The sequence below is a fragment of the Heliangelus exortis genome, chromosome 1, assembly GCF_036169615.1.
Source record: "Heliangelus exortis chromosome 1, bHelExo1.hap1, whole genome shotgun sequence".
Classification (NCBI taxonomy): domain Eukaryota; kingdom Metazoa; phylum Chordata; class Aves; order Apodiformes; family Trochilidae; genus Heliangelus; species Heliangelus exortis.
Window position 1 is genome coordinate 20,904,398 of NC_092422.1, and position 13,160 is coordinate 20,917,557.

The 13,160-nt window shown below is 41.6% G+C and overlaps 1 protein-coding gene across 2 annotated transcripts in view; it reads left to right on the top strand.

Annotated features, from left to right (window-relative positions):
* MTUS2 (microtubule associated scaffold protein 2) overlaps positions 1 to 13,160 on the top strand; it is a 285,443-nt gene that overhangs the window by 10,329 nt on the left and 261,954 nt on the right. The gene's annotated exons all lie outside the window — the stretch shown is intronic.

Consider the following 13,160-nt stretch of genomic DNA (forward strand, 5'->3'; position numbering starts at 1 on the left):
CAGGTCATGAAGGAACAAAGTCTGCTTTTGTGGTCTTATACTGACCTCAGTTTTACAATAGGCTCACAGCTGATTTTTCCTGTGCATCAGTAGGGTAGGACAGCCTAATATGTCCTGCTGGCTGAGCAGCCATGGGGAGGAACAACAAGAACAAGTGTCCTTGTAGCCCAGCATATGCCTCCCTGAGTGTGCATATCCTGGTGCCTGATCTGGTTCTGTCCCTTAAGAACAGCCTAGCTGGAGTAGTTCAGACAGGAACCTGGCATAAATGTTGCCCTTTCCCTTGAGGAGACATGGACCTAGTCTGACCTGGATTCAAACCTCTGGTAAGAGCAACCAGCACTGGGAGAGGGTCAGGACGCCAGCAAAGTTTAGGGACAGGCACTGGACATAGGGAGGAGGCACCCAAGGGGTGACACTACTGTGGGCACCAGACTGAGGGCACAAAGCAGGTGAGAACAAAGAGAAAGAAAACTCAGGTAATTGGCAAGAACATCCCTACCACCTCAACTCTCAATCTAGGAAATAAATCCCATATCACATTTTTCTCCCTCTCCAACCCAGGCTGTGGGGCCTATAGGGTCTGGCAGGACTCAGAAAGGTGAAGTGGACATCATCATGGCACGTTCCTTGGTTTCCAAAAACTCTTCATGAATGCAGAGGCCTTTGGGGACAGTGCTGTGAGATCGGAGCTGAATGGTCACAGGAGTTTTTGGAGGAATATCCCATCTTTTACCCAAGTTAAAGCGTTTGTCTGGCAGCAGCTGTGCTCAGTCACTTGATGAGGTGGCTTTGGCTTTGATATAGGTGATTGAACTGAAGGAATTACTGTCCTCTTGGTGAATGAAAAAGAGCAAAGGAAGTACTTTCTTAGTACTGTGCTCTCCAAAAGGCTGCATTAGAACATTTCCTTCCATAAAGTATGTTGTTTCAGTGTTAAAACGTATTGAGTACTTGTTTCACTAAAATGTTCTCTTCCTTTTTGAGCCAACATGTCAATGATATTCTAAGTAAAGTTTGTAAGAAGCAGCTTGAAGTTTTTGATTACTTATGGCTAGAAGGATTGGAAACAAAAGGCCATCAGCTGGAAAAAACTTTGGGAATCTTTGAAATGAATGTGCTCTGTGATGAGTCTTAGAGATGTTCAGCTTATGAAGGGGACAATTGTGCCAGAAGTATATCTTGAATAGAGGAAGAAATGTCGGAGTCTGTTCTGCAATTTAAGCACTTGCTGCAAACCTGGTAGAATAATTTTTTAGAGAACTACGTGGGAAGATGATGGGTATAAAAGAGAAAAAGAGAATAACCCTGACTGAGAAGTTTGTGTTAAGTTGCAGTGCATTCCAGTTGCAGCTGTACATGATGGGAGGCATTCTGACAGGCCAGGGAGATACTGGGCTGATAGCATTACTTAAAAAAACAAAAAAACAAACAGCATTTCTTAAGGAATAGGTAGGAGAGGTCTGCACAGGAATTTGTGGATCATGAGTTTGATACCATGCCTCTGTATTTATGCAAACAGCTAATGGCATGCTTCAAGAAGGGATAGATTTTTGCTGCTTTCAGCTAAAAATCAGAAATCCAGAGAAGTGACTTGATAATATTTTAAGTCATCCACTAATTTAACACTGGATTACAGTTGAAACCCCATAGAAATACTCAAGACACTTTCTACTGTATCAGATGGATTAAGCATGATTCACTTATTGCATTAAATTTGAGAGGGATTAATAATGTCTGGGTCATTGTTTTCTAGGCTTAAAAAATCCAAGACCAGAGGGGGCCACATGAATATCTATTCTTACTGCCTTCTCAGTGCAGGTCAAATAACTGCAGGCTAAATCAGCACAGATCCCTTAATTTTTCTTTATTTAGCATATTTTTCTGAAAAAGATCAAGGTCTTGATGTAAAGGATGCCATTATAATGAATGTACCATGGCAAAGGTAAATTGTTCCAGTAACTGTGTCTTGCCTTTTGGGGCAGTCTGTAGCTCTTTTCAGCTCCCAAATGTACCTCATGTTTTTCCTGTTGGACTGACAAGGGATCTGTTATCAGGGTGTTGATTCTCCCTTTAGTTTGACACTTTTGAAATTCATTTACTATGAGCTGTGTTAATGTAGTATAGTGAATCTTTTAATTTGGGATTTTATGTATAGCAGGATTTTAAATCACTGTGTAATGTGAAATTAGGACTAGAAATATGTCCTGTCAGCACACTACTATTACCAAATGATGATGTAAGTGCATACAAATGACCAGATTTACATGACCAGGCCTATTTTCCATACAGCTGTGTTGATTGGTGTTAATTATGCTACTGTCTCTCAGTGCCTTATTGATTGTATCCCATGGTAACCTTTCCCTATTGTTGCAAACTGATGTCAGCCTGACTGTTCAATAGGTGATCAGGTTATCCCACTTAACTCTTTCAAACACTGATTTGAGATTAACTCTTTCCAGGCACCAGGAACTCCTACATTGTTGTGTTGTTGTGTTTTTACGTTTTTTGAAAGCACTTATTGAATCAAACCTTACTGGTACATCTGCCTTTTACTCCTGAACACAATGTTTTAACTGAGGGCTTTCTAAAGCTCTCTCCAGTTCCTGATGGCATGAGAGGTATGTCAGTAGCACTGAAAGATGTGAATATAGTGTCTTGCATCTTTCTGAGCACAGAATAGTAGTTCTCAAATACATTTGTCTTTTTCAGACTTCATAATTTTTATCTGGAATGATCAGTTATTGAAGCCACTGCTTGGCATTCCCTTGTTCTTGTTTCATTTAGGGAGAAGCTCCTACTGTTATAAACCCCACCATAGCTTTTTTTATGTGGTTTCTGTTGGTTTTTTTTCTCCTTCCATCATTTGCTTGCATTTCTGCAATGTTAATTTGTGTTCATTGCTATCGGTGTGGGTTTTTTCCCCATCTGTTATGCTCTTTGGATTTGTTTTACAGATTTTTCTGCTGTTGCTGTCACTCTCCTTAGCCAGGATGCTTCAACGAAAAACACTTCCTTTCATGGCTGTAGCACAGTGAATTTTTGGGGGAGGCAGGCATGTAATAAAGCATCCTTTAGCAGGTCTTTCTTATATTTTTGTGTGTGACTGTTTTCCCTTGCTCCTTTTTGCTCATGATTGTTTTTAGGTTTGAGAAATTGTCTTTCTACAATATCCGAACAGGTAAATTAAATATTAGTTTAGATTGCACATTGTTTCCCAGTTGAAATCCATCAGAAATCAGAGCATCACCCTTGGCCTGCAGTGAATCATGGTTTTCTAGTTAAAGGGTTCCCCGTATCCAGCAGGAATACGGAGGAGACTTGGCTGCTTTTTGTATTAAAAAATGAGACTTGGCTGCTTTTTGTATTAAGAAATGAACTACAACTTGCAGACTTTCCCCAAGTGGTTCACCCTGAAAAAGAGACTCTGCTAGAATAAAATTCAGTGTGACAATGTTTTTCATAACTCCAAGGACAAAGGCTTGAGGAGTTCCCCATTCTGTTCCCTTATCTTATTTGATGGATTTCTAGCAGACCTCAGCCTCTGTCTCAGCTTGTGATTAGCCAGTGCTTCAGATTCAGCTTTTCTTTTGGCACATTCAGTGTCCATAGGTTTTTCTTCTGCACACCTGTTTTCTGTCAAGTACAGAGCTTTTTTGCAGTGATTTTTATAATGTGTTTTGTTTGTTACCTCCTTAACCTTTCATAGAATTGAGCTTCTTTGAAAAAGGCGATTCTAATTTCTCTTGAAATTGAGCCCAGGCACTGCAGTTCTAAGCAAGCTTTCAGTGGAACAAATTGTTTGCCCTATTTAAAAAAGAAACTGTTCAAATATCAGCAGTATGGTGAAAGCATTGTGTTCTCTTTCTGGCTGTGCAACACACCCAGTTTTTTGACAATTCCTGTTGGCATGGGGAGGCTCTTATTTATCAGTCAGACCTCTACAGTCAGCAGCTCCCAGTCCATATGGCCTTTTGCAAGACTGAAAGCTGCTGAGCAGGCAACTTCATGCTGTAGTTGACTTTAGGATGGCTTTGGACAGCACCAAAAGAGGTGCAGAGGGAAAGGACAGTAACTGAGGTCAAGGGTTGATTATTTTCTCTTCTTATGCTCTGTGAAGAAGTATCGTCTGAACAAAGGGTTGCTACTCAGATCACTACTAAAAGTTACCCAGCTAAAGCAGCACATATGTAGAAATTAGCTTCTCACTGTTTGAAGCAAGTGACTTCTCAACATGTTGTCTGTCACCAGAACAGACTCCCACATCTGTCCTGGGTGAAGGCTTGTGAGGAGTTTTACAGGGAGAAAATGGCCTGTATGAACTGGTCACATCCAGGTGCCTGAGACCTGGACCTCCCAGGATTTTACTGTGTTTAGCATGAAATTATGTGGGCAGCTGAGCAGCCTGAGTAGAGATGCTGCAGAATGATGCTCTGGGTGTATTCAGCTGGATTATGGATGTCCTACTCAGCACTGGTGATGCTGCACCTCAAATATTGTGTTCAGTTTTGGGCCCCTCACTACAAGAAGGACCCTGAGCCTCAGGAGCATGTCCAGTGAAGGGCAATGAAGCTGGTGAGGGCTCTGAGGGAACTGGGGCTGTTCAGCATGGTGAAAAATAGGCTGAGGGGAGACCTTATTGCTCTCTACAACTACCTGAAAGGAGGTTGTAACAAGGTGGGAGTCAGTCTCTTCTCCCAAGTTACAAGTGATAGAACAAGAGGAAATGGCCTGAAGCTGTGGCAGGGGAGATTTAATTTTGGATATTAGGAAAAATTTCTTCACTGAAAGGGTTTTTAGGCATTGGAACAGGCTGCCCAGGTTGGGTCACCACCTGGGGAGGGATTTAAAAGATGCGTAGGTGTGGTGCTTAGGGACACGGTTTAGTGGTGGAACTGGGAGTGCTGGGCTAACAGTTACATGATGATCTTAAGGTTTTTTTTCCAATCTAAATAGTTGTGTGACTCAATGACTCTAGGTTACTAGTTTTCCTGTGGGAAACCACATCATTACTGAATTGAGCAGCATCCCAGGTGGCATTGAGTCCACAGAGCAGGAATCAGCTTGTAAATGCTTTGGAACAAGAACACTTTTTTTTCTTGTGTGGCTTAGAATGAGGGATGCTACTCCAAGCACATTTCAGTACAAAGGTTTAGTCAACTAAAATAGATGCTGTATACAAGGGCTAAGAAATGATCTGCAATGACAGAATAGCAACAACTTCATAAGCTTCTGGTTTAGCCTGCTTAAATAAAGTTACTTGCAATGAATCTTCTGATATGTTAATTATTTTATTCATACTGTTTTTCTGAATTTCAAAACAAAGTGTGACCTTGATTTCAAAGGAAAAGTGCATGAAAGCATGCTGTGGTTATTTTTCATAATCATGTATAAGCAAATTTTATGGCAAAATAGATAAATGAGATGTCAGAACATTTGTTTGTAAATATTTTGCTTCAAGATGTTAGTGCAATTCATGTCTTAACTAAGAGTTTCAGTGTAGAATGACAGCATAGCATGAAATATACTGCAGTTAAACTCTAAAAGGATATAACATAACCAGAATACACATTTTATTTAGTTATTGCAGCGTGTGTCCTAAAACATTTAAAAAAATAATTTGTTTTTATTTTTGTACTGTCCTGGAGGAGTGCTCTTTGTCCCCAGCATGCCTGTGAATCACACTTGTGCAGCTCAGCTGGCATGAGCCACTAACTTGGTAAGCATCAATAATGTCAGGGCTGCAGCAAGTATCGAAAGGCTTGTTCAAAGGTGGCTGCTACTCAAACCAAGAAATGCCAATAATCTCCCCTCTAAATGTCAGGAGTGTTCTGAGCCTGCCTTGGAGGTTGAAGCCAGTGCTTCTCCAGAGGTGACTTAGAAAATGTTCTTTTCCTGCCTTCAGAAGAAAAACTTGTACAATTCTGCATCCCCAAAGGAGGGTACATGCACTGATGATGGCCCTTGTTTGGCACTGCATTAGGTGTGGGGTGGTGGGGTAGATCAGGTTTAGGGCCAGCACAGTCTCCCACCCTCACCCAGGGAGAAGTGAGGGTTGGGTACCATGGCAAGTGTGCCCCAAGTAGGGCCACTTCCAGGGTGGGTGATGGAGACACGGGGCCCCTGACCTGGTGCCTGCACAGCCAAGCTGTGCACCATTTTGGCAGCATGGGGATGGTGTGGAGCAAGATCAGAAGTGCAGGAGAAGCCCTGCCAGAGGGGGGGAGTTTGTACACCCAGTGAGGCTCAGGCTCCTACCAAGCCAGGGTTTGGGATACAGGAGCTTCTGTCAGCCCAAATAATACCACACTGAAACTTGATGTTGTTGAATGTCTTTTCCATCCAAAATGATTCTATGATTCTGAATGGTTAAGGGCCATCTGACTAATAACCAATGTTCAAGAACATAATTTGTGGTTACTTTTGCACAACAAAGCTAACAGCTGCTGCCTATGTGTATTTTAAATGCTTTTAAAGTAGGATTTAATGAGTTCTACTGTAAAGTGTCGCAGGACAGTATTATTCTGTAGCTCATTTCAGTTGTCTCTCTACCTCTATCTAACAAGACCTGGCATTTAGGATCTATTACGCATGCAGTGTAATAGGTTTTGGCATTAGGCTGCATTCAGTGCATAAGCTAATATTAGTTTGAGTCTCTTAGTCCTTCCTCCTAAGCTGCCAAGTGGTAGAGGATATAGCTTGGGTGAGAGAAAACAATTTAAACTTTCTCAGTGAACCAGTTTTCAGGAGATTTTTTTCTGAAATGCAGTTTCACACTGAAGTTCTGTGATTAAAAGCCTGTGGGGGAATCAAGCATGGGGATGGTTTTAAGGAAGATCAAGGGACTGAATGCAATTTTTTCTTCAAATGATAATTAAAGAAACAGCATCCTCATTAGCATAATACACTAAATGATAAAAAGAATTGGACTGATGCCTAATCTTGAAATGCTTCTTAATTTACAAGTATGCCTTTAAAAAGAAAGCAATTGAGGTCTCTTCTTTCTAACAGACTGAATCACCAAAACCACTGCTTATATAACTCACTGTCTCAAAGATGAAAAAACATTAAAAAGTAAAGTTATGTACTTTAAGGCACCATTCATACACAATGCCTGTTGCACATGATACCAGAGCATCTGAGGTATTTCAGGTCTGAGCTTGGATACCTACCAGACAAAATTACACATTTGAGCAGATATTCTTGACTGGGGCTGTATGTGGCCCCAAAGGAGACCAAAGGCATCTACCACAAAAATGAAATCCTCATTTTCTAGATTCTTGACTCTAGTTATCTAGAAGGTGACCACTCTGAGTTTCTTATGGTCATGTGTTGAGCCATGGAGAAATATATTTAGGAGTCACATCAAGCTTAGTTTTTGAGAAGAGTTTTTGAATTCCTGCTAAGGGCAAGAATGACTTCCTGGTTTTAATGTAAACAAGTCATTAATTTATGAATCAAATGCAGCAAGGAGAAATAAATATCATTCGTGTTTCCTCTATGACTTACCCATATTTTGGTCTCATCCAACAGAAGCTGCAGTGGTGCAGTTTCTCTTTCACTATAAATATGCTTGTTCTTTTCTTCCACCATCACATGGGTTTTGAAGTGAACCAAAATCTCATGAAAATGTGTCACCTGCAAATGTGAGGAGGCTCATCAGATGTCACTAAGACTGTCCCCACTGCTGAGGAAGAGTGGAGTATGTGGCATGGAGTGGCTTTCTTGCATTGCTTGGTGCACCCTGCTCTGTGCCAGGTGTTGCTCTGCACTACCCAGCACTCAGCTTAGGGTCCTGTACAACATAAGGGGGAGCAGACCTCATTTGGTCTTGTCCACACTGCTTTTGAGACTGGTCCCTGCTGAGAATGAGGCATGCTCTTTCTCCTCAGATCAGAGTTCCTGAATGCCTTCTTTGTCTCTTTCTATACTTCTGGAAACCAGGAGCCCCAGACCCCTGAGGTCTCAGAGGAAGTCAGGGTAAAGGATGAGTGTACCTTGGTTGATGAGGACTGGGTTAGGGATCAGAAAAACAATCTGGGCATTCATAAATCTATGGGACCTGATGGGATGCACCCTTGAGTGCTTAGGGAGCTGGTGCAAGTAATTTCTAGGCCATTCTCCATCATCATTAGTAAGCTGTGGGGAACAGGGGAGGTGCCTGAGGACTGGAGGAAAGCAAACGTCACTTTAGTCTTCAAAAAGGGTAAGAAGGAGGACTGAGGTCAGCCTCACCTCCATCCCTGAAAAGGAGATGGAACAACTTATCCTTGGCACTGTCTCTAGGTATATCAAGGACAAGAAGCCATTAGGAGCACTCAGCATAGTTTTACCAAGGGGAAGCTATGTTTAACCAACCTGAGAGCCTTTTATGAGGATATAAGCAGGTTGGATAGATGATGGTAGTGCAGTGGGTGTGGTTGATCTAGATTTTGGTAGAGCATTTGACACCGTCTCCCATACCATCCTTGCAGCTAAACTAAGGAAATGTAGTCTGGGTGATCAGGTAGTGAGGTGGATTGTGAACTGGTTAAAGGCAAGAAGTTGGAGAGTTGTGGACAGTCTTGTATCTGGTGGAGTCTCTTAGGGGTCAGTACTGGGACCAGAACTGTTCAGCATGTTCATCAGTGACCTGGATAAGGGAAAGGAGTGTGCTGTCAGCAAGTTTGCTGATGACACAGAACTGGGAGGAGTGTCTGACACCCCAGACAGCTGTGCTGCCATTCAGAGGGACATAGGCTGGAGAGTTGGGGGTTTCAGAAATTCAATGAAATAAAACAAGGGCAAGTGTAAAGTCTTGAATCTAGGTAAGACCAAGTCCATGTACCAGTGTAGGTTGGGAACTGAGGTGTTAGGGGGCAGCATAGAGGCAAGGGACCATGAGCCAGCAATGTGCCCCTGTGGCCAAGGCCAGTGGCATCCTGGGGTGCATTAGAAAGGGGGTAGTTAGTAGGTCAAGAGAGGTACCCTTCCCCTCTACTTTGCCCTGGTGAGGCCACATCTGGAATATTGTGTCCAGTTCTGGGCCCCTCAGTTCAAGAGGGACAGGGAATTGCTTGAAAGATTTCAGTGCAGAGCCACAAAGATGATGGAGTGGAACATCTCCCTTATGAGGAAAGGCTGAGGGAGCTGGGGCTCTTCAGCTTGAAGAAGAGGAGGCTGAGGGGTGACCTCATTAATGTTTATAATTATGTAAAGGGTGAGGATCAGGAGCATGGATCCAGGTTCTTCTCAGTGATGACAAATGATAGGACAAAGGGTAATGGGTGCAAGTTGGAGCATAGGAGGTTCTGTGTAAGCATCCAAGAAGGCTGTTTCACTGTGAGGGTGACAGAGCACTGGCACAGGCTGCCTAGAGAGGTTGTGGAGTCTCCTTCCCTGGAGACATTCAAAACCCACTTGGATGCATTTCTGTGTGACCTATACTGGGTGATCCTGCTCTGGCAGGGGAGCTGGACCAAATGATCTCTCAAGGTCCCTTAAAACCCCTAACATTCTGTGATTCTGTGGCTCTGTGATTGGCACCCCAGACCACACTGGGGTATTGCCAGAGTGTTTAAAAAAGACTTACCTTGATTTTATGAGTCTTTGTCTAGTAATGCTAGAGTGTGCACATCTGGAAGGCTGGAGTAGGAATCATAGTCTTAATAAGGTTAATGGTGGAATGAGGAGAAAATGTTTTCTTTAGGAGTGAGAATGGTATCTCAGTGGGAAGTGGCATTTGAATTATTTCACTTACAGCCCCAGTGCAAGGTAAAAGCTGGCTGCAAATGGATGTCAGATTTTATAGGTGGAAGTAGCCCTCCTTTTCTCAAAGCTTCTCTTCAGATGGAGAGCTAATAGCCACCTATTTGGGAAGGGGCTGTGGCAGCCAGAGAGCTGAGATGTAGTCTGCAGTAGGCAGTCTCTACTGAAGCAGTACCCTGCTTCTGTGTATCTTGAAATGTTCAAGTCCCAGTTTAATGCTAGCAATGAAAAGTCTTCAGCTGAAGAGTAACTTGACAAAGACAATTCAGAAAGTCAGGAGACATTTCAGCCCTCTTCTAGGTGACTGCTACAGGTGATAGTGTTAACTCTATTGTTGGCTGTACTTGTGTTTGGCATTAAGGCATTTTAGGGACATGGTTTAGTGGTGGACTTGACAGTGGCAGGTTAATGGCTGGACTTGATGATCTTAAAGGTCTTTTCCAGCCCAAACAATTCCATGCTTCTGGACTGTTAAGAAACTAGGTGAATGATTTAGCACTTTGGATTAAATATTAAGACTGCTCAGAAGATGCTATGGCAAGTAACTTGTTTAGTTTATATCCTAATGTCTGAAGTACTTTGGAGTCAAAGACCTGCCTGTTTGATTTTTCCAGTGTCTTGGCACATCGAGCTGAACCTGAACCCTGTCTATCCTTCTCATCTTTCATATATGCCTAAGCAGTAGCTGTGGAGCTGGAGGGCTCAGATATATAAAAGGCATCACTATTGATCTTGGTGATATATATATTTCCACATAGAGCTTTGAACCTGTGGCAGTTCTGCAGAAAGAATAAATTGACAGGTACGTGCTGGGGTGTGCATTTTCAAGGAAATGCTGTATCTCATTCAGATATGTAGTTGCCACAAGTGAGCCTGGGCATGAGACATGAGCATCCTCACTGTTACCTGGGGTGAATGCTGGCAGCATGTCAGCAATTCAGAATCCAGCACAGGAGTCTGCAGGGCTCTGCAGATCACCCCGGGGCTTTCTCTGCATTCGGCCCTGGGCTCTGCTCACTGAGCCCGTGGCTGCTGAGCTGAGGCTGCAGTACTGGGGGGAGGTTGGGTTGACCCTTCCCTATCCAGCAGTTCAAGGACTTTGGGGTCCACTGAGGCCTGGCTTTGCATCTGGGTTTCTTTATCAATGAGAAAAAGAGGGACAGGAAAGGGTGAAGTTGTATTGCTCTGCTGGGATTGAGATGGAGTGGAGTGAATCCCCAGGCGTGAAGATTTAGTTCTTGCCAAAATAGCTCATTTTCATCTAGTCCTATGGCTGATGTGTGCTTTAAGAACCAAGTTTGAAACAGTCTTCTTGCCTTCTGTTTTTCTGGTAGATTTTAATGGTACTCATCACAGGCCTACTGAGTGTTCTTGTAGGTCTCCTGATACCTTGTGTTTTGTTTTGTTCTGGTTTTTTTTCTTTGATGCCTGTTTTGCATGCATGTTGTTTATACATATGTGTGTAAGCTTTTTCTAATCCCTACAGTCTTAGGGGAAAAAAAGCTAGAAAAATTAATGCAATTTCCCTCACAGGCTGAACTAAAAATTGACAACTAAATGTATTGTAATTTATTGTTAATGATGAGGTTTTGGAGGAATGACTCATAACTTTTGAATTGCAGATTTTTTCAATGTTAAATTTGTTCTACTCATATTTGTTTTAATCATTCTTACAAGTAAATAAATGTAGGCTTGGTTATTTTTTCTGCTGCAAGTAAGTGGGACTGTAGTCTGGCATTTGTATTTTTTCTAGCATTCAAATAATTCCTGTCAGAGCTTATCTGTTTACATTTGAGCTGCAGTTATGGATTTCTCTGTGTTCCTCTGTTGTGATCTGTAACTACAGTAGCTATGTCAGCAATGATTCTCTTCTTTCAAAGGGTTTTAACTATTTTTCACTGCAATGTCTTCGTTTGTATTACATCCCCAAATAATGGGATACAACCCTTTATATTAATTTTGATTTCCTGAAAAAGGAAAATTGTCAGATTTAACTGTATTGTAGGCCTTTGGTCTATTCAAGTATTACTCCTGGTTTGATTAGTTATGCATAAAGATGTCTCTGAAGGAAAGGTTCAGGCTGCTTCTTGCTTAAGTGAATTTAACTCTTAGGGAAGAACTTCTTTTCCTTCCTTGACATTATAAACTATTCAAAAAACAGCTGCAGTAATCTTGGAGCTTGTTCTCCATTTTCTGATTTGCAGGAACATTCTTCTTTTTTGTGTGGCCCTGATGCTTCTTAAGAATTAGTTTCTGTAAATTTAAGAGGCTTATTAATTTAATCCACATTTAAAATGCTGTTTCTATGGAGTCAAAAGTATTCTGTGCGTGCTGGTTCCGTAGAAAAGTATACAGCCATTCCACTTCTCAAGAGGAGAAAAACAGGCATATGCCAACTCCCTTTCTTTGAAAGTAAAGAAAAAATACAATCTTTCTCCCAAATATGTTTGTTAGGTATTTGCCATTTAGTATTTTTTCTGAATGAAGGAAACCTGACTATAGGTGTATAGCTTGCTCTGTGTATTTTTCTGTTTTCATTCATAAGGGTAATATAAATATTTATATACTTTTGTGTCTATGCCACTTCTAGATTAAAATAGAATATACAAAATCATGAACCTGCCAGAGTTTCTAAAGAAATCTACATTATTCTATTTTTGCTGTGAGTGCATGTTCCACTTGTACTAAATTTCAAAGACTATTTTGCTAAAATTTCCTGGGCAATTGGCTTGGCATCTGTTAATTTAATTCCCATGTAGTACTGTAATAGGATATAAATTAGAACTCCAGGGACTACTGATAAGGTTCAATGAAGAAGAAACTTTGGAGGATATGAAAGGGATTGCTTTGCTTATACTGCAAGTGGTGAAAGAGGTAAAAGAATGTTTGATAGAATATATGAAGGAGCTTGAGCTCTCTTTCCATATCAAAATTGACCCCAAATCTGAAGAATTTTTATCACAAAATGATTTTTTCCCTGTGTCAAGTAATTGATTGAGAATAAACTTGCTGGTATAAGGAGTAAAAATAGATGTCACCTGTCACCTTCTGCACCCCAAAAGTTAGCAACCAGGTTTCTCTTTCAGAAGTCTCTCTCCCAGTCTTCCTTAACTTACCCATTCTCTTACCCTCTCTTGTAAATTCCTGGCCTCACTCCTTTACCCTTCCCTGCAGTTATTTTATTATCAGTAAAAATTTTCTCAATATGTTGGGTTTTTGGTTCCCCTCCTTCCTTCACCTGGCCAAAAGGGAAGAATATGGTGAGGGTTAGGAAATGTCATGTTGCCAAATGGCTCTTCTCCTAATTAGAAAGAGGACAGGGTACAAACTGTAATGGAGTATCTATAGATTCATACTGAGATGCCTTGAAAAAAGTTTTTTTGGTTCAGTTAGGAGGGATTTTTGTTGTTGCT